This window comes from Seriola dumerili, unplaced genomic scaffold, assembly GCF_002260705.1.
Source record: "Seriola dumerili isolate Sdu_G_001 unplaced genomic scaffold, Sdu_1.0 BDQW01000331.1, whole genome shotgun sequence".
NCBI lineage: Eukaryota > Metazoa > Chordata > Actinopteri > Carangiformes > Carangidae > Seriola > Seriola dumerili.
Window position 1 is genome coordinate 11,357,166 of NW_019174586.1, and position 19,593 is coordinate 11,376,758.

Consider the following 19,593-nt stretch of genomic DNA (forward strand, 5'->3'; position numbering starts at 1 on the left):
CTTTTCACTTTCCAGTAACACTAAAGTGACACAAAAGCTAATAAAAGTGTATCATGTCTACAGAGAGAGCAGCAGCAAGTTAGTTAGTGTTGGCAATCACAGAGCATCGACCCTCGGTAAAGTCCAAGAGTTTGGATCGATGAAAGTCATTCTCTAACGGGGGAGGGGAGGAGAGGAGGAGGGGGGAGGGGGGTGGAAGTTGAAAATCCTGATTTCTGCTTTAGCACCTCATTCTGTTTTTCACCTCCTCCATCTTGGAGAAATGTCAGGAGAACAATAAATATATAAAAGGTCAGCGGCGTACTAACAGACCCTTCCAAGCTTTCATTACATTTGCTGTTGGCTATAGCAGAGGCACTTGGGCAGCAGCGCTGACATTTGGTTTGTTTTTACACCGTGTTGAGTCTCACACAGTTGTAGCTCCTAATAACGTCAGAGGGAAAGATCTCGGGGCAGCTTGGGTTGTGTTTATTGCTACTGTGCGGGGACAGAAACAGCGTTATGACTCATATCACAACACTACCATCGACAAGACAATCGATAGCCAAGGTTAACGCCTTTAAAGTCAGAGAAAATACCTTTCCCTGGTTTAGATTTCTGCTTTCCCGTCTCACACGTGACGATAGCTGCACTGCCGATGAAATATGTGGCGTTGCCTTTAACGCTCGGTGCATATAAATTGGCATTAACACTCCCGGACTTTATTCAGAAACATATGTAAGCAGTTTTTTTGGTGGTCTGCTTTTCTTTTGTTTGTAGTATAGACACAGAAGGTGCTGAGTTTCAGTCAGGAGGAAAAGTTGGTTCTGCACAACATCAGCTTGTTATTTTGCCACTCGCTGTGACAAAATTGATTCAGAATGATTTGTGTTTGGACACTTCTGAAGCGGGGAACATGTTTAAGAATCAGACGCGCGCCGACACATGAAGACATCCATGTGGTGAGCAGAGAAATAAAAAGGTCTTGTGCAATTTATCACTCCTACTGTGACCATGTGAAGACATCAAACTCCACACTGGGTCAGCAGCTATGTGATGTTCAAAAAGAAAGAAAGACAGCTAGAAACCACGATGACAGATGGGATGATGTACACGTTCGTCCCTTTGAGATCGTCACACCCCATAAATTAAGCTCAAATTATGTTTTCACATGCGACCCCTTCCACTCACCCACCGTTTCCCCTTCGGCCTGTTCCCACATCCCCCAGAAAAAAACGTGCACAAACAATTCCCCCCCTTTTAACTAATGTAATTCAGACCCGAGATGATCTCTGCGCTCTGCTTTTACCAGCTGATCAAGTGACTGCATCAAACCGCGGCGCAGGTTAATAAAGTTTGGGCTGGAGTGTGGAAAATTGTCAATTTGCCTTGGCTGGGCGCTCAGGAGGGGGGGGCGGCGGGTGATCGTGAGGCGAGAGAGGGGAAAAAAAACACAGTTGGGTGACTCAGTTGACACTCCTTCCAGGTCAGAGGTTAATGAATGATTATTTCTCTCTCCCAGCAGGCTTTGCCCGCTCTCCCGTGGCCAGGAGGGTGAAAGAAACTCAATTTAGGCAAGATAAATCCCAAGGAGATAATTTGCTGTGATTTAATCAACACTGAACTGATTGCTGCAGACAAGGAAAACATAACCAAGAAGAATTGGTTTATTGATCCCCTTTAAAAAAACACACACACACACTGAGGATTCAGTGGGTGTTAATCCATAGAAAGTGGTTTAATGGCCAGTGATTACTGCACATTATCAGTGAAGGTCCAGCCTGTGTTACTGTAAATGATTCACAAGATGCAAAACATGAAAAACGGTGGATTAACAGAATTGAGGATTTCTTTGTTTAAAACAGGTTAAAAACATTTTAAAAAAAGCATTTTAACATTGTTCCTTTTTTTTTTTTTTTAATCCCAGTGATGCAACAGCTTTGAAACACATTATTGTGTGAAACTGTCTGTGTGTGTGACCCGAACTCAAATCACTCCTCCTGACTCCTGACCCAGAACCGCGCTCACGGAAAACTGGCGAAGCGAAATGAGAGGAGAGACAGAGTTCAGGATAGATTTGATTTCATTCTGGGGGCCAGGTGTGGGCTTTGTACTTGCCACGAACCGTACAGGCGCTCCGGCCTTCCCATCCAACGCTGTATTATTTATGCCCCACCTTTCGGACGGCTGCGCGACGACGTAATTGCTAACGCCTAAATCAGAAGTGCACAGGAAGACGGTCTCCACCACAAAACTTCTCTGCAAAACTTGATGCCTGCATAGCAACAGTATCTACGCGTTCACGGGTTTTGTCATGTATGTGATAGATAATTCAGGATCTCGACCTTTGATGACATTTGATGACAAAATTAATAAAATTAAAACCAATCTGTATGTCAAGCGTTGGGAGTATACAGCCACAGTTTTGTAAGTATAAAAACACGTTTCAAGTCTGTTTTTGGATTCACTCATCTTGAAATCTGTTTTATTCATCAGCTCGTCCAGCTGTCTTGGCAGATTGTAAGCGCTTCAGAACATGAGAGACACATGCTAACTAAATTTACTCCACAGTGAGGTCTGTGGACATACAGCGCGACCACGCTTGGAAGTGGTAGTCTGATGTTGTGCAGGTCTGACAGGATGATGCTTGTCAGTGCACGCGGCTTTGAGGAAGGCGACGAGCCAGTGAAGCTCCCTTTTAGCTTGAAAACATCTCCGCTGTTCTGCTGGATCTGATTGGCGATTACATTTCTCTTGTGCTCGCTCTGTAATTTTGTCACTGTTGAACTTCCATAGAAACTTTCTCTTTTGTTACGACGGCATGAATGGCACTTTCATATTGTGTTGGGTACAGTGAGTGATTAATCACAGAGAAGCAAAGCCAACTTACCTTTATTCTCTTTATTCTCGCTCTTTATTCTACATATAAACCTACATATAAAGCACTTTTCTGCTGTATTCACACTCTCACACACCAGTGATACATCTGGGACAGTTTGGGGTTCTGTATCTTGTTGCACTGGAGGAGCTTCAATTTCAGACCTTCAGCAGTGTAAAGAGCTGTTATAAAAGCATCTAATCTGATGCAGCGTTCCAAGAAACTGGTATATTTACAAAACCAGTTTGTCCCAGGTTTGGTTTGGTTTGGTTTGGTGGTCATCTACATTTCTCATATTTTGCATCATGTGAAGGAGTAACACTCTCTGTAATCCACATGACTCCACACAACCTACGCTGTCTTTTCTTCTGCTGTGGTCCCATAAAAAGGAGTTCCAATATTTACTATATAGAGAATCTCTGTATTAGTAATCAGATTGACGCAGGCCCAGAAAGCAGGATGTGAACTTCACATCATAAGCGTTATCAACATCTGTTTACTGAATCACAGATTATCAGTGGATTTCAGGGGAAATTCAAAAACTGCCCCCCCCCCCACACACACACTTTTCAGCAGTGATTCAACTTTTGCGCCGGTTTGTCTGAACGGCCGTAGGTGGACTTCATTTCTCACGCAGGCGGTGGACAGTCGTCCTTTGGGTTAATGGCTCACTGAAGGTCTGAATCAGACCCAGATGAAAGCAACCTAAAGGGCCCTCATTTTTCCCCATTAATCATCCTTGTTTTCTTTAAGGTGATCTTTTCACCCTGTTTTTAAGTACCTGTCTCTTTTCTGGAAGGGGGCTCGTCCAGGGTCCAAGGGGCCAACTGGAGGTCTGTCCGATCCCCGTCCCCTCCTCCCAAAGCGGTCCCCGGAGCTCAGAATCAGGCCCCCAGGTTTAATGGCTTTTGTAATGGCAAATTATAAGCCGCTACAAGGGTAAGATTAATTGAAGGGTGGTCTCAGGCCGCTGCTTGGCTCGGGCTACAGCGTAACCTGAGACATTAGCGTCGCACTAAAAAATGCGGGCGGCTGTCCTGTCGACCAAAGGCATCACAGACTTATGAACTCTTGTGACATGACGTTTTACCGAGGCCTATATTTTGGTTGCCCGGAGGGGCCATCTGACTTTAAAAAAATCATTATCATTTGTAAAATTAACCAATTGTTTTGTCAGATTTTTCAGCAGGACCATCATTCCTGTGCTAATAGATTTGCTGTGAGTAAGCGACCACTCACTTCACTCCCAGGATATGTGGTTACAATGCTCAGTATTATAATCCGGTCCCAGCAAGCACAAAACTAAAGACCCAAATCATCTCTGTTACAGTAAGAGTAGTGATTTAGATTGCAATATATGGGGGCGTAAAAGGAAAAACAACTACAGGCTCAATTTGTCAAAATAACCGCAACAGATCCCAAGACTGTTCTCATTAGTCTCAACGGGATATGAAACACAGCTCATGCTTTGAGTAAAGCAGCAAAGAGGCCGAGGCTGCGGCGTTTAAGCACACGATGATTCCCACCACTGCACGAGGAGCAGTCCAGACCTCTTTTATTTTCCTTCTCTTTTTTTCCCCCTCCTCTTATATGTTTTACTTGGACGGAGATTTTGTAAGGTCAGTAAGACCGCAAGGTAATGAGTTTATTATCTTTAATAAAGCACTAATCAGGAAATTAAATGTCAAGGTAATTAACAGTTGCAGTGTTTAATAAAAATTAAAAAAACCCCACAATATTACCATGTGTTTGATATTGCAGAACGCGTTTAACAAAAGCTACCAAACAGACTGACGAGCTCTCCTAGGAGTGTTTCAGCAGGATTACAGGCCTGCCACAAACCTCAGACAGATAATCTTTTATTATCTCAGGGGCTCCGAAGTCCTCCAACACTGTCAAGATACTTATGGTTTTGCTGGATAAAACTCTAACCAGCATTTAAGCCAATTTGCGTTTGAGAAACAGCAAGTCTGGTGTTAATTTACGTACGGTATGTGCTGCTAACGAGCATCTGAGTTTCTGATATTCTTATAATGATGAGAGGAAGTTTGCAGGCCGAGAGTAAAAACGAATTCATTTTTTTGTACACAAGCCAGAAAAAAAGAATGAATCTGAACACATTCAATCATGTGGTAAGTGAGGCTAATGAATTGTCTCAAGCTGAACATGAAAGAGAAACCTCGCTGCATGTCGGCCACTAAAACAGTGTGAGCTTCACCTTTTCACACCTCGGCACCGATCTCGCCTCAGTCGAAGCGAGCGGCGGCGAGAAGAGCACCGGCGGCGCGAAACGGACCAAGAGCCTCGAACGTGCCGGCGCTTATCCACTCGAATCTGTCCACGTGGATCGAATTTTCATTCCGCTCTTTGATAAAAACGACAGCGGAGTCTTGGCGGTGTTTGCCTCCGAACAGCGTTTGACCTCTTCCAAGAATGCAATGGAACAGGAGGACGAAGAAGAAAAAAAAAAAAAAAAAGGAGAGAAAGAAATGCAAACGAAATGGGAGGCCCAAGCACCCCGCTCATATCTCATCTCTATTAACGGGTTTACGGGTGACCCCAGGGATCCTCGTAAAAGTTTACGCGGAGGTTTCAGTTAGAGTTCCCTTTAAAAGAATGAAAGAAATTGGTTAGTTTATGGTTAGCCTTCAGAATTTTATGGCATGTTTTACTTAAGTTCCCATTTTTACAGATCCTGGTTCCAATTAGCGGAGTAGCAGTGCAGAAGGCTAAACTGAGCTCCTCTCTACTCTCAGGGTAAAACAACTGGAAAAAAAAAAAAATATATATATATATATATATATATATGAAGGGGCACTTTAATTGACTGTTGATCTCTGAGGACACATTCAGGTCAAGTGCAAGGCGTGGAGATGGGGTTTGAGGATCAGTGTTACCTCGGAGTCGGTGCCACTTCAGCGACAGTGTTGAACTGTCACTGGGGTGGAAGCGTAAACCCGGAGGAAACTGATCTGCCTAAATGAAAACTCCCCAGTAACCTGCAGCCCAATCCAAGTGAGAGTTTGGAGTTAGGTCAATAAACGAGAATGCAGATATTGTTACAGCTCAACTCATGACTAATTTCTGATCTTTGGTGGATTAATGTGACATAATTTTCTGTGATCTTGTCACATAAATCAGATTTTCTTTTGTTTATTTACATTAAAATGCTCGATTGTCTGAGAGAAACGCATGGCGCAATTCATGTTCTCACATCAATCCATCCGTCATCTCGACCTGACGCTTCTCTGGTGCGAGGCCGCAGGCGGCTGGAGCTCAAACCCAGTGCAGACGAGAGGCAGGATACGCACAGGGTTTCCCAGTCAATCTCAGGGCTGAACGCATACTGTTTAGACTGACAACCGTTTAGAATCAAATTCACACTAATGGGCAGCTCCACTTCACCTGCACGTCTTCGGATCGTTGGTGGAAACTGGTGCACAACTGAGAACAAATGCAATCCACTGTCCCGATCCAGTTAATGAATGAACCACTGTATATTTAATTTCATAATAATAATAATAATAATAATGATAATAATTTCATGATATCATATTTTGTTTGTGCCCTTAAAGGTTTAAGGAAAACTATGGTTTATAACAACACACAGTTCGTTTGTCGTTGTTGTTTTTGTCTGCTCATTGCTTCTGTCGGTTATGATAACATTGTGCACCCCCCCTAAAGTAATTGCTCAGCTCTCGAAACATAGCAACATTGCTAAAAATAGGTCCAGCAGGGCAGGGAATACAAGAAGTCAGATGATCACACAGTTGTAAACAAGCTGACAGTCAGTTACCACTTTGTTTGGAGGTAAAAAATGAAAGTGAGTTTATGTGGAGCATTACTTTTTTATTTAATGGAACAGGGAGTTAAAATCTTCTGTTTCACATATCTATGATTAAACTGATCATCTGACTGCTTCTTGCTTTTTTGAACCAGTTGGTTTTTCTTTAAGAATATATAGTGATGTTGCTGCAGGACAGCCTTGCTGAAGGCTGCAGAGGATGGGGCGAGTGTCCAGGGTTTGAACTGGCAACCTTTAAGTCAAAAGCGTAGCTCTCTAACTTTCAGGCATCTGCTGCCAGAGACCTCTACTTTACACGTTGGAACAATCTGTTTTCTGTTATAATACCTTGCAGGACCTCTTTGTTTCTCTATCACTGGTCTACTGGGTTTAATCTTAAATCAAACACATGCAAATACTTTGATTAGCAACTTCCTTGAACGTTCTCGGTGTGTGACATTCCCAGCAACAGTTGAGTAACTTCGAACACATCTTGGAGACCTTTCGAGAAAAAAAAAAAGAAAAAAGACTGAATCATGCAGGACCTTTCAGATAGAACCATCTCAGTCGGCCCTCGTGCCCAGGAAACGGGGTTGTGGAAGAAGTGAGGAATTCGTTTTAATGATGGAACATGACACACACAACAATAAGTCATTAAAAAAAGAATCAGTGCACGGCGTGCGAGGTGAAGCGCCTCTGAGCAGGGCGGTCACTGTGCGGTGCAGCGCCCCCTCTCCAAACCACCAGCACGCCACCGCCATCATCACCACCACCACCACCACCACCAACCAGCTGTTTACAACTCCACAGACAAACTGTCACACTCTCATTGTAGATCCTCTTCTTCTGAAACATTTCCACTCCCTGATTCACAAACCCATGTTTGCTGTTTTTCATTTCCTCTCACTTTTACTTTCCATAACTGGATCCTGGATTTTTTTTTTATTTTATTTAATTTCCTGTCTCAAATATCAGTCAACACCTTCCTCCCTTTGACACTCCTTACTCTCTGTCATGCACACGCAAATACTGACATTTCTGTGGCAAAAATCTACCTGGTGTGTTCCTGACTCGTCCTTTCTGTATGTTGTTATTCAGCCTCTGCACATGGAAACGATTGTACGGGAAATTAGCTCAATAATTGACAGGTAAGCTGAATTTATCAGCGGGTGTCCTTGCAGAATCAATCAGTGACTGTGGCCTGAGATAATAAGATCAGCAACATTCAGGAGCTCAGATATTTTATTTTTTTTATTTTTACAAGGCAACTGTTGAGGAGTCTCCTCTGGTTTCTGCTGTTCCGCTGAAATGTTTGGGGATTGGAGTTGAAGTGTGTGTGAAATGGAACAGAAACACACACAAACTTGAGGTGATTTAGTTTCGTTCTTCTCTGGCACGGAGCTGAGGTGAAGACACACCGAGGGAAGCATAAGTTTAAGGGTAACAAATTTAAGCACAACACCTAGAGCACGTTTTATCCACTTGTGTTGATGTTTTTTCGCAATATTTACTTATTTTTTATCTTTTTGCTTAATTCCAGCCTACAATATCTCTGGGTGTGTATTTTACAAAGGTGCTCGGGTATTAGATCAGAAGTCTTTGTTACTGAAATGACAGCTGAAGCGGGGTGACATACTTCTCTTTGCACAGGAAATCGTCTGTCTGATCACACACACACACACACACACACACACACACTCAACCCAGTCTCCAACAATAATAAACAGTAATAATAAACACATGGTTATGGTTATGGAACGTCATGAATAAAAGAAACGACACTGACCATCAGTCTCACATGGGAAAACGACCAGCAGCAAGTCCCGCGTTCAGTCGTCGCTCTGTCGCTCTTCGTGTTGCTTCTCCTGACTTCTTCCTTTGCTCCTGCCACGATTACTGCGGCTGCTTGAGGTCACCCGACACTGAAACCTGACGATGGGTCATGATAACCTGCTCGTGTTGATGAGCTATGGGCTCAGACGTACCGCTTTGTAATAACAGTTACGATTTCGAAGAGGAGCCGGGGCGATAGGACGAATTTCCACAACGGAAGTCAGATCAATCAGACCTTCACAGACCGATACAGGTAAATATTTGTCTTCGTTGTTGTCGGTCCCATTCCCAAGTCTGACGTCCTAAATTTTAGACTTAATGGTGCATTCATGTACTTGAGTTTCCAGATGCAGAAAGTGTCAGGAACAGCACGGAGGTAAAATGCTGTCGAAACACGTGAACACTTTTCAGAAAGGTTGCACGGAAACAACCACTACAATCAATACAAGCAACACAAACACACATTCAACTCATTCACACCAAAACTGTCTTTTTTCTTTCTTTTTTTAATGAAGTGCGTGACTATGAAGCTATAGAGGTGCACTCAAACACAAACAAACATACGGATGGAAAAACACATGCACACACACAGATATAAGTGCAAATGGTCCGAGCACAAATGCATACACACTTTCATACTCACGCACACATCCTGCAGATCTCCTGTGTGCCTCTGTGCCATGCTTTAGGAAGGAACTATACCCATAACACAGTGGTTGTTTCCTGCCTTCAGGGGCTTTAATAGGCGACAGTGCAGCTGACTCACCAGGCAGGCTGCGGATGTCTTCCCTCCAACATGACACTTACAATGGGCACTTAGTGTGTTTGAAGGTTAAGAGACTTTACTCTGACTGTATCATGTTAAAAAAGGAAATTCACCAAATTATGTTTTTTTTAATGTCCCTATTTGTTTTCTGTTTCCATAAAAATGCAAGTTAAGACATGGTTTCTTTAAGTGACGAGGGGGGGAAAAAAATTCAGGAGCAATAATCACATTGTATAAATTGCAAGACGAAAGTACGACCTCTCGTTAGTGTTGTTTCGCCCATACCTGCAAACTTTTACTGTGGTGGTATCTTTGATGCTCTTTCCTGTAGAGTGTCTGCACTTCTCAGTGATCACCTGTCAGTCACATGGGATGAGCAGCGCCGCGACATCGTTTTATTGGGACTTTTATGTCCTGTCTTTGTCTGCGCTGACACACGTGCTCTTTGATCTCACACACAAAAAGAAAACTCATTCCTCTTTGAAATGCATCATTTCCTGGACCTGAGGAAGACCAGCCTGACAAAATCCGTCTTTAAAAGACCTTCCTGGAAAAACCACTATGTCTGTTACCAAGAAGATTATTCATTATTCTTCATTTCAACTTGTTTAGATTATAATAAATGCCTCTGTTTGGCCTCCGCCTGGTCTATGGGTTTGAAGCGATGCCTGTAACCTTGTCTACCCCAACCCAGATGGGAGGCAACAGCTCTGGCTCAGTCCTCGGCCTGCAATCCGAGTCCAAGTGCTGCCTGGCCTCAGCAGTTATCACCAAATCCAAACTGGAACCCAGAGAGAAATGCAATTCATGCCGGATGGCCAGACACAGAGGAGAGCTGGCTGCAGGTCCTGTGTGTTTGTTCCTCTCTCCAAAAAAAAAAAAAAAAGCCTGTTGACTCAAAGCTCGCTCGCACTGCAGCGGGAATCACCTGGAGACGCTCAGTGATTTGCAAATAAAAGGCTTCATGATTGTCATCTATTTATTACATGTGTGAAACTGTCATGTCTGGAATTTGTAAAATAAAAATTCCATTGTAGATTACATCCTGTGTTTAAGTGATAACAGACCTTCAGTCATAATCGTGATCTGAACCGAGCTCAGACTCTCAGCTGTAGTTTCCTCTTAGACCTTCTTCTTCATGTATTCATATCTTTCAAAAGAAGAAATTGATGCAGTGTTAGGATTGGAATAACGAAGGTCCGGAATACATAAATCATGGAAAAGAGCTGGTTCTCATTCGTGCATATAGTGTTGTATCTGTTGCAATGCATTTCTTGAAAAATGCTGGACTCAAGAAATGGTAAATAGGCAATTTATCACTGTACTTATAAAAGTTAATGCTTTTCAGTCACATTTAAGTAGAATTACATATTTTTTTGTGGAAAAAAAAAATCTCTGACATAAGATCAATGACTACACACAGTTTAGACGATTTTATGTTACTGAGGTCTGAGGTTATCTTATCTCAACTGGCTCAGTGATCCAGGTTTTTGAGTTTTGAGCCAAGAATTCATTGAAACTCATGTTTGAAGTGAATCTGTTTCTACAAGCTTCCTGTCTCAGTGCTGCGTTCGTTTCAGGCTTGAATCAAGACATTTGGACTTTTTTTTTTATCTTTAAAACATAATTCTGTCTGCCGAACATCTGTCTTAATAAAGGACCACTTTTCATGATTTAAAAAAAAAAAAAAAGGCTAAGGTACGTTTGAGAAATCAAAACCTTGGAAACAAACTGGACAACTGAAAAAAAAAAGAGGTTTCATTTTTACATAGGTGAGTGAAAGCAAACACAAGCATTCAAATGTAAACACGTTGTTCTGCTATCAAAGGAAAACCCACTGAGGCCAAATAAGACAACACGAATCACTGCAGCTTTTGTCTTTGCTGTATAATATTACCAGTGGGTAGAGTGAAGGTTTTCTGAAACAGAAAACATTTAAATAAATAAATAAATAAATAAAACAAAAAAAAAACAACTGGCAAACCATTTATGCTGGTGGAAGTGGGCGAGAGGTGGGGAGTGGTGCTCATGGCAGAAAGAGAGATTACAGGAAAGGAGGAACAGTCACAGTAAGAGGTGGATGACAAGAGACACATAAAGAGACAGAGGTTGAGAGATAGCGAGTGCAAGAGAAAATATAGTGGGGAAAAAAAAGAAATAAAGGAGGGAAAAAAAAAAAAGGGGCAGAGAGAAGGGAAGCGAGGCCTGGCTTTATTATATCCTAATATGCCTTCCATACTCAGCCAGCGAGCAGAAGAGTGCCGAGACATAATTATATCCCCTCCCCGGGCCGTCTCCCTGTATTAGCGTCTCCTCTAGTTCACTGGCTGCGACAGAGACAAATGAGAGAGTTTTTCCAGCAGATCATTCTCATCCGTTACTGCCAGTTCCGTGTGATAGATCGTCGGAGCTAAAGCGGGGCAATAGATCACGGCGTAAAAGAGACTCGCTAGCGTACCCCAGTGGAGCACGGCTTTACAGATCATCGCCCACCTAATGCACGCGTGGGTTAAGAGTCAAATCCCGTTAGTTGTACGGGAAGCAAACCCCCCCCCCCCCCGCTCCTCCTCCCTCTTCGTCTCTCACATGCTCTTCTTCCCGATTAAGCCGGAATAAATGGCTGCAATTGTCCCGTTGACCCCGGCAGTGTTACAGTGTCACAGGTACGACTGCATCCCTCCGTGTGTCGGCAGGCTCGTCTTCATCCAGGTCTTATGAACTAGGGTGTGATAGATGATGATTGAAGATTTGTTTTGCTTTAAAAGATAAATAAATAAATAAATTCTGTTGTCAGTGTGGAAAAGACTTTAAAACGGCAGGTAAGGCTTGGATCTGATGGTCGACTCTTCAGATTCGTTGAGTCTCTTAAAAAAAAAAATCTTTAATCTCTTCTCTATTTTTATTTCAAAGAAACACATTAAAGGAGATTAATGTTGGACGCTTCCAGTTTTTAGCCGGTCATTTTTAGTTTCGTTGGAGGAGTCTGACACATTGTGGCTAAAAGTGCAAAAAGAAGCTCTTGTCCCGGCTGTTGTATGGTGAACGTGCTCTCTACCATTTGTCATAACACTAATTCATTTCAGAATACACAACATTAAAGCACAAAACTAAAAGACCATCTTCAAGACAGGACCAAGCAAACAAGGACCCACCTTGTCACACACACACACACACACACACACACACACACACACACACACACATGAAAAGGGTAGACAGGTTTACTTTCATTATGCAGGATCCACGAGTGCCTGTCTGACTGTCTTGTGCAAGTAAACTATTATTACCACCAGTGTTAATCCGTTCTCAAAGACTGCACAGTACAGCAGGCCGTATCAGATAACGTGCACATTGTATATTATGTACATAATGACAGCGGAGAGTAAGAAAGATTAAAGCTGGATCTCATTTATCATCAGACAAATGGAAAGTGTTTGAGCTACTACTAGGAAACAGTAAAAGAAAACTCTGTAATCAGACTGCAGATATTTTAAAATAGGTTCATACTGTTAACATGAAAGGTGGAAGCATTCTGTCCAATTTGTGAACAAGGATAAATTGTGTGTTTACCTCTATTCTTTTGCTTTTCTTTAGCAAACTGACAGACCTAGTGAAAGTAATCAGATTACATTACAGAGCTGTTTTGTCTCAGTGCCTTAAATATATATTAATTAGTGGTATCTGACACTACAAAGGATGCAGCCTTCACTGCTGCAGCACAGTTAAGTGTTTAGCTCGTGTCTCAATCAGGGGGAGTGAATAGACGTCCCTAAATAGCATAGTGCTTCTTTATATGCTGCAAGTAACACGGCGAATTAGCACTGCTGCACAACATTACAGATTTCAATTAATTCTGATCAGCACAGATGTTGTATCACTCTTGCACGAGGCAGGCTCATTTTTATGCAAATTGAAGCCGAGAGAGGGGAAACTTGGAAACTGTGAAATGGATAAAATGATGCCCACAGAAGCTTGTGCAGGTAATTTACAGTATCAGAGTTTTGCTTTACGTGGCGTGTTCTGTAAAATTAAAAGCTTGTAATTTAAGGTCTGGTAAACTCGAGTTGATCATTATTACGTTTTAATTGGAGGAGAAATGTTAAAGAAGAGCTTCCTGCGATAAATGGGGTTATAATTCTGTGTTTTGTCCCCGCTGTGGGGACTAATTGAAGCGCTTTAGAGGCGTCCCTTCTCCATACAAACTAAAAATAAGACGAGCGATGCTTTAATCCAAAGCAGGGATGAGTTTAAAATGAGGCACAAGACAGGGATGCCTCCTGTTGCTGCTCAGTTCCTGACAGGAGCCTTGACAGGAACCCCGAGAGCTCAAAAAGGGTCAAAGTGCGCTCGACCCTCCTCGCCCAAACAGGATATGCTTAAAGAAGGATGAGGACTTCTGTAAAGCTGACCCACTCGTTCTGTAAAATGTGTCAAAGGACTCATTTTTCTCGTCTGTCTCTTCACGGAGGTGTGGGAACCAAGGCTGCGGCGATGACAGCGAATGTGGCATCGGGCGGTTCGATGAAGTCACACCATTGTTCACTTTGATAAATCGTTCAGATGGTTGTGACCTCTTCGGACTCCGGCTTCCTTCTCTGACTTTGATGTATGAAAGTGTGAAAAACAAAGTGGGGATATTTTACTGTTTTCTTTTGACAGCTTCTTCATCAGACGCTGAAAACTGAATCTGAAAATACAACTGTGGATGTAAACGACATTAATGGCTCAATCCTCAGTTTGCAGTTGAGACTTGTGGCTCATTAGCATGTTTTTCATTGACTTGATCTTATTTTGTACCATAATCGAAGCAACAACAGGAGTATAGGATAAATGAAGATTATTAAATATTGTTTGAACCGTCAGTACAGTGGCCAAAAAGTGGAATAATCCATAAGTGATTCTTTTTATTCTTTTTACCTTTTATTTAAATGCTGCAGTTTTTTGAGTTAATGCTGATGCAATCCAAGCATCACTGCTTCACTTCCCAAGCATTTAAAACCCACTGTCTTTCCGTCAGTGTCGTCTTTGTGTCCTGTCTTTGCCTAATACTTTGACTCGCGGCGAGATTCACCACAACAGGTGTAGGGAGCAGCGGCGGGGTCACAGCTTTCACATTTGGCTTGCTAAAGACTGGCGACGAGAAACCTGCAGCAAGAAAAAGAATCCGGGATACTAAAGGATGTGATTTATCCCCGCTGCCAAAATTCTGCCAAGACTGTATGAAAAACAGCCAGCGGGGTTAGAAAACACAGACTGTTGTCAGTGTTTTAATCCCAGTGTGTCCACGGAGTGTCAGGCTGCGCCGAGCTTTTTCATACTTTATTACACAGAAATTCAGAAATGCCAACAAAGGCTATAAATACCCAGTTTGGCCATTTACTTAAAACAGAAATTCCATGACAGATTTTACAGAAACAAAGAGGACTTTATATAACATTGGAAGTTATCTGACACCTTCAGTGACTTGAAATGAAAAAATAAGGAAGAAGATTATTAATAAATTGAGTTATAAACCTTTCTGACAAAGAGTTGTACAATGGGAAAAATGGAAGTGGAAAAATAAGGGATGGAAAGCAGTGAAATGTACAGGACAAGAGATAGTGTAACATCAGACAAACATCAGACCCAACCAGGGATAGTGTAGTCTTCACTTCAGTGGCTAAAATAATGAAAATCCCAACTTTAATTTCACAGATTACAGTGCACTGTAACCCCAGAACACACAGTAAACTCCAAGAAAACTGCCTTTAACCATTATGAATAATAATTAGCACTAATGAATCTCATGAAACAGATCACAGATTGCTGCAGAATTGTCTTGGCTGCTAAAATGATGAACCTTCAACCACAAAGTGACATTGAAAGATTCATTTGCACACTGTTCGCTAACTGAACACACATAGACACACACACACACATGGCCCTCCTCAACACTCCCTGCAGCTATCTAACGTCAACTATCCTCCCATCAGTCGTGGTTGGAAGTGGTGGCAGCTTGTGTATATTTGCGTTTACGAGTGTGTGAGGGTTTGGGGGTGGGAGGGGTGGGAGGTGCGCTCGAAGGAACAGCCAACCAAATAACTTCGAGCTGTCACCACGGAATAACCCCCACCGCCGCCACCCTTGCCCCTGTCCCCAAAACAGCGGCATACGGCTGTCATCGCCCAAAACAAGATGTCGTGTCAAGGCAGGAAAATTACACAATAACGAGGCTCACTTGAGATTAGGCTAATGAGAAAATCAAAACACAATTTAATTCTTGTCAGCAGCGAGGCGTCTTTAAATTACCTCTCGTAGTAGCATGCTGATTAAGAGAAGTCTGCCACTCAGCCTGCTGCCCACTATAAATAGCCCCTGGGCTTTCTGGACTATGGTTGGCTTTCTTCATTGCAGGGGGATATTAAATGCAGACACACACACTCGCACACACACACACACATATGTACACACATGTCCCGGTGTGCAGACATGTACTAAGCTACATTTACAACAACCAGAACTCTAATGTTATTTTATCGAACACCTAGCTATATATAGCCTACATGTAGGTACTACTTGCTGCACTGGCAATGAACGTTGATGGATGTAAATCCTGTGGTGGAGAATCGTCCAATATGCACATAATTTCTGGGCTGGTCCATTACATTTGTCCAGTTAGAAATGATTAAAAAGGAAGAAAAAGATGTAATTTGACCATCAGTACCGAAAGAGAGAGGCCAGTCGAGTGGCTATGAGAATGACCTGCAATGAAAGCATTGTTGTGTGCCATTGATAAGGGCATAACAACACTGCAGGAAAATGTCATGCTACAAAACTTTTACTGGAGCTTTATCTGAAAGCTAACAAATTAAACATGATGTAACCTTTTAAATCAGTTCTCTTAGCAATTGCTGTAATATGTTCTATTAACCAACCCTAAGATATTTTTTGTATTTTTTTAATATTTATGGTGATTAAATGGGTATTTCTTGTATTCAATTACCTTTAACCTTTTTAGGGGAGGTAATGGAAATTTCCGACAGTGATAGATGACATTGAATGTAGCATAAAACGTTTGTTTGTAGTGTAGATGACGTGCTCAAGTTGTCAAAACCTAGTTCGTATCTGTCGCGGTGAGAGGACGGAGTGACGACGCTTGTTTATGGACTTTCATTCCGTTAAAGTGCCTTTGTAAGTGTGGCCAGAAAGCTATCCAGCTCCGTGGAATAAGTCTACATACTATTCTGAGTTAAAGTTTGAGTTTGAACGACGAAGTAAGTGTGAGTTTTCTGCTAAGCTAACGGCCAGCTATCGCGGAGCTAGTCGCGAGCTATCGGTAAGCTAACCAGTTAGCCTCGGGACGTTGTCAGTTCTCTATGGAGTGAAACAGCACACTAGCGCAGAGTTGGTGCTTAAAGGACTTTGAACTTCAGCAGTTTGGGTGCTAACACCTTTCAGCCGGCACCCTGTGGATATCCTCAGCCCGCACCTCTGGCGTCGAGTGGCGAGAGACGGTAACTATCCACGGTGAAGGACTGGTGAGAAGAGCCGCCATTCCTGCTGAAGGACTGAGGTAACCTGAACTTCTGGAGGGGTGAGTAACCCTGGTTAAAGTGCGGTCACGTCGCGTGCCGTCATTGCTTTGTGGCCCAATGCACACTAGCTAATAAGAAGCCTGCACTAGGGGGTTAAATTATCAGACTTAAAAGACTTTGCCAGCTTTTTTGTTTATTTTGATTAGATGTGAGCCCACCATTATAATGTGTGTTTTGCATATTTTTGCGAATGTCTGTGAGTTTGATAAGATACTCTGTGCTAAAAAGGTACAGCGTTAAAAAACCTTAAAGGGTATGTAATATACGTCATTTAATTGTTGAGTTGCATAATTGGTTAAAAAGACAAAGAGTTAAAATTGTTTAAAGGATATAGATGTAAGTTTAGGTTATTTTGTGAAATCTATTAATAGTTAATGTTTTATGTCTTGGGTCAAATATTTTTATTTCTATATAGGCCACATTTTGGTTTAATAAATCCTTTATATTTGAGAACTTAAAACAGTGTAGTGTGATTAAGTTTGGTTTGTGTGGTGTCTTGGTTAAAGTAACTGAGAGGTTAAAGGTGCAGCACAAGTAAAATCACACATCTGAAGAGTGTTTATTCTTTCTCACACTTGATGGCCATGCACTCTATATGCACCATTGAAGTGTTCAGTGCAGTTAAGGTTAAAATTGAGTGTAAGCAAACAAATCTAGGCACTGTTAATGGAGCCAGTTACATATATATTCAATTACATGAAATATAACTTTTTTCAAACAATTAACTGCCTATAATATCACTGAGACATTTGTTGCTAACGAGCTTGCACACCATTTGACTTTAGTTTAATTTATCAAGTTGACTACATTGAATATGATATTCAACAACTTTAGCAAGTGGGAATATTAGCAACTCTTTGAGCACCATTGATAATGAAGACTATTTTTTAATGATCTTACCCTGAAGCCTCCTCTCCTCACCCTCCCTCCCTCCCTGAGAGCTTTTTACCCACACGGCATCTGCAGTTTCCTTCCAGTTTTGATGTCATGATGGTAATTAACTGGCAAAATGTAAGCTACAGCATGTCATAATACAGCCACATCGCTATTCCCAAACAACCTGCAAGCATATGGCACCAAATGTTACATTTCCCTAATAGCCCCTGAGAGTAGCAGTGCTGCCATTAAAAGGGAAAAAGGGGGAAGGTTGCATTGAGACAATGGTGATGTCGAAGGCTCAACTGTCGAGCTGAGGGCTGTCAGTTCATTATGCCGACATCATGAGCTCATCGCGTTCTGCAGCGCTCGGAGCTGTTTTCACAAATTAGAGACAAGCGAGGAACTGAAGTCACACTGCGCTGTATCATTAATTATAATCTTTCTCACAGGCGGCACAAGAGTGTACTCCATTCTGGTGGAGCGATGCCTTGCTCAAGGACATGGCAGCAGTGTGTGGCATCTGCTATTGGTTGGTGGAGCCTGCTTGTTGACCTGTCTTGAGATTTCCTTGTGTGTTGATGAGGTGTACTGACCTGCTGTTTTTGGTTAAGCCATTATATAATTATAGTCAGGTTTAAGTTAATTAATAATGTAATGAACACGTGCAGTGTGTGTGTGTGTGTTTTGTATTCAGGGTGAGTAAACCCAATCACTCACATTCAAGTCCAGTCGAAGTATAACGTTTTTTGTTTATTATTATTTTGGGAAGCTGTAACAAGATGATGTGTTAATTTACTAATTTCCCTTTATTCCTTGATACAAATCTAAATATTTAAGCTTATTTCCTTCTATATTTGATTAATATCACTATTTCTGGATCCTGCCGCTTGATTTCAAGCTATTTAGTCTTTTTTATTCAAAATATATTTTAAACAAGGGCAATTATTTTACGCTACTGACAAATATTAGCATTTGTCTCAACAGAAACAGACACTACTAGTGTAAAATGACTTGTTAAGATGGATATTCTTCTCCTGGTCAACTGACTTCCCTTATTGGAAATCCATTGAAAAGTCTACACGCTCAACAGATCAAACGGTTCCACCATCAGGGCAGATCTGTCATGTCTCCAAATGGAGTGACCAGACTCATGAACCTCTCTGCCGCTTTCATCTTTTCACCGGTTCACCAGTACTTTGATTGCCAACAATGAGCAGCCAAGCGGCTAACGCCATTTCCACCTCTTTACGTGCTCCGCTGCTCCCCTCGTCGCCGCTCTTGCCGAGCCATATGGCTCGCGGACACGCTCCCCATTTTTCAGATAACTTCTCAAGCGAGAGAACAGGACACAAACACAAGGAAGATGCACACCCAACCCACTCACACTCTCATCCAACCACCCCCACCCCGATTACCAGTGTGCATGGTTTGGAGAAAGGAGCAGTCGTCATTAGCTGGTCAGGGTTCTTTTGGGCTGATTTTTTTTAAAGTGAAATTGAGGTTGAAAACAAAACTGATGCAGTGTCTTTAGTTTTTAATCACACAAACTGCACTCAGTGGAGGAATAGATGAAAGACAAACAAATTCAACCACAAATGAGCACATATAGCTTTTAATAGCTTTTCCTTAGATTACTACTGTGCAGTGGTTCCCAACGTTTTTGTTTGACGTAATCCTAACCCCTTAACTGACATCATGATTCATTTAAACCATTTCTGTTACTTTTAGTTCCTAACTGTTTCAACTGCTAGCTTGCTGGCTAAACACACTCACAGCTGACTAAATTTAATGCTAACCAACATAAAAACCGTCTTTAGTGTAGCCATTAGTGTAGCATATTTGTTTGCATTCGAAATTTTTGCATACCCAGAAGCGTGTATCAAATTTTTTCACAATAAAA